Here is a 3,339-nt window from a genome sequence, read left to right as displayed (position 1 = left end):
GCAGGAAACGATCCGGTTTCGCTAATCGCTCGCGTCTCCGATCTTTGTCACCGCGGTTCCGGGCGAGTCGATGCGGGAAAACGAAAAGGCCGCGCGCGGACTTTCGCGAAAGCGAATCTTTTTTTCGCCGATCGTCTCTCCGTCTCTCTCCCGCCGCGTGCCAGCCTCTCTCCGCTTGGAGAGAAAGAGACCGCCGCCCGCGGCGACGGAGCAAAAGGTATGCGGCAGGTGGCTTTCCGATCGGAGTCGGTAGGCGTCTCGATGAACGCGCGCTCGTGCAGCTCGGAACGAGGACAACGATCTCCGCGCGTCTGTTTTGGAATCGTATCGCTCTGCGGCGCCAATCCATGCCCGTTTTCTCCGTCTCCTCGTTACCATTCCGTGCCCTCGCTCGTCCGCCATTCATCCCCCTTTTTTACGATTAATTCCACGCGTCGGTCTCGATAATCCCGCGCCATCTTCCTCTCTCCCTGGTTGCCAACTCGTTTCTGCGATTCCATTGCCCGAATGCTCCTCTGTAAATCACCCGAACCGCTTCCAAATGTGATACCAGCGTGTCCATTAACGCGAATTCCTCGACTCCGTCGGGGAGAACCGTCTTCCGTTTCTCCGAGTCTTAGCCGGGTCGTTGGATCACTCCGCGAGACGTGGCCAGCGAGGAAGCAGCTCACCGGTTTGCGACATAGGTGTCAAAACGGTGGGAGCAAAAAAATGTTTCCCTGGAAACGGCTCGTTTTCTGGGGTTAACGACCCCGAAATTTCGCGATCCTCGAGGAGCCAGGCACAACCGGCAGAGGTAGAAGAGGGTGGCAGAAAGGGAGACGGCGTACGGCGCGAGAGACGAGGAGTGGACGAGGCTTCTTCCTCCTCTTCCTGCCCGTGCGCGGGAACAGAGATAAAATTGGAGACGGTTCGGGGAACAGGTAGTAACGGTACCTGCCTGGTTCAGACCATCTCTTCGGGCATCTAACTTTGAATATCGGAACGTCCCGATGACGCCGAGCTCAACGGGCTTGTCCTCGCGCTCGCTCATCGATTTCCCACGGACAATGGAAAACTTCGGGGTCTCGGTCGCGAAGCCTATGCGTCGATTACCTTCCAACGAGGCCCAACGTCTAATCGAATCTCCGTTTCCTCGTGATTCGTGATACCTCGATTCCTGTCTCGTTCCTTCGTCCCGTGCGATTCTCTAGTGTTCGACTCTCCCGTTCGAAAATTCCGTTCGATTCGCTGTTCCTATGGAAAATGGACCCCGATCTCCGTCGCAACTCGTTACGCTGGTTAGACGCGAACAAAGCGGCTGCTCCGCGGATCACGAGCCGTCTCCTCGAAGCCAGCCAGCTGAGTTTTCGTTGAAACTCGCGAATGATATAAATATCCCTGTACTCGTACGATCTCCTTCGAGAGATTGGCCACCGAGAGTGGCCAATTAGCGAAATGGGCAAGATTAATGATCGGCGGTATTATGTTTAAGAAGCAACGGTTCCTTTCGTGCTAATCGGTGTCAACGATTTTTCAACAGCCAAGTTCCGTTCTCTCCTTCGCGTATGAAGCGTGATTAAAATTTGCTACAAACGATTCGATCGTGATCGTTAGAGGTTGGAAAGTCGGCAATCGAATGAGCTAATAGGGCTCGGTTTCAAAATTTTAGCAAGATTGGTCAATTTCGACGAAATTGAGCAACGATATCGAAGATTCCAACTTTCTTTTCGCCTATGGGGTTTTGCATTATGCTTCTCCGTAGAGGTCTGCGAAATCTCGTTTTTCCATTTTCATTAACTTCATCGAATCTCGATGTCGTGTTTCGCGTATTTTTGCTCTGCAGATACCTCTCGAGAGACGCGAATTCGTTCCAACCTATTTGTTCTCGAGGAACTCGAAGTATTCCGAGATCCCTCGTGCAGCGGTTTTCTTCCTAGCCGTAGATCATGGATCGGCAATCGTAGTATCGATTTCGACCATCGTAGTTGCGAAACGCCCACTTGGAACTCAGTTAAATCCACCCACGTTTCGTCCAAACCTCCGTGATCGGGTCTTTCGTTAATCACTCGCCGAATATGCTGGTCGTCACGTCGTCACCTTGCACTTCTGAGTGTTCCGAAGTCCGGCAAGTGGCCGGAATTGTATTCGTGACTCGGTGAAACTTCTTCTCCGGCGACCTAACGCTAATTCGGTCGCGGATAATTCGTCTTCGTTGGCTCTGAGACGTTCGGAACCTTTGGTAGACCCCTGACTGGGCTTTGACAAAATGTCTTCCTATCTGCTGACGCGAAAATTCGGGATGGATCGCGTGAAATCGACGGACGGTCCTTCCCGTGGAATTGCCGGGTGAAAATTGCTGGGTTTGCTCGCGCGAAAATTCCACAGTCGGGATAGATCGCGCATAGAATCGATAGTGGGTCCTCCCCGTGGAATTGCTGGGTTTACTCGCGCGAAAATTCCGCAATCGGGATAGATCGCGGGTAAAATCGATGGGTGGTCCTCCCTACGGAATTGTTGGGTGCTGTTTGCTCGCGCGAAAATTCCACACTTGGAATGGATCGCGCATAGAATGGATGGTGGGTCCTTCCCGTGGAATTGCTGGGTTTGCTCGCGCGAAAATTCCACAGTCGGGATAGATCGCGCATAGAATCGATGGTGGGTCCTTCCCGTGGAATTGCTGGGTTTACTCGCGCGAAAATTCCGCAATCGGGATAGATCGCGCGTAAAATCGATGGGCGGTCCTCCCTACGGAATTGCTGGGTGTGGTTTGCTCGCGTAAAATTCGGGATAGATCGCGCTTAGAATCAACGGACGATTCCTCCCGTGGAATTGCCGGGTCTGCTCGTGCGAAAATTCCGCAGTCGGGATGGATCGCGCGTAAAATCGGTGGGTGGTCCTTCTCACGGAATTGTTGGGTACTGTTTGCTCGTGCGAAAATTCCACAGTCGGGATGGATCGCGCATAGAATCGATGGTGGAGCCCTCCCACGGAATTGCTGGGTGAAAATTGCCGGGTTTGCTCGCGCGAAAATTTCGCAATCGGAATGGACCGCGCGTAAAATCGATGGGTGGTCCTTCCCACGGAATTGCTAGGTGCTGTTTGCTCGCGTGAAAATTCGGGATAGATCGCGCTTAGAATCAACGGACGATTCCTCCCGTGGAATTGCCGGGTCTGCTCGCGCGAAAATTCCGCAGTCGGGATGGATCGGTTGTAAAATGGACGGCCGATCGCGGCTGGAATTCGCGGCGCTGGTAAAATCGTCGCGGAGGAATAAGAGGATCGCAAAGGTCGCGACGATTGCTCGTCGTGACGCGAGAAGGCACGTTCTTGAAACGTGGAATCGAGGTCAGCCTCTCG

The sequence above is a fragment of the Eufriesea mexicana genome, unplaced genomic scaffold (genome assembly GCF_001483705.2).
Source record: "Eufriesea mexicana isolate 0111107269 unplaced genomic scaffold, ASM148370v2 scaffold1358, whole genome shotgun sequence".
Taxonomy (NCBI): domain Eukaryota; kingdom Metazoa; phylum Arthropoda; class Insecta; order Hymenoptera; family Apidae; genus Eufriesea; species Eufriesea mexicana.
Note: the sequence above shows the minus strand (reverse complement) of the source record.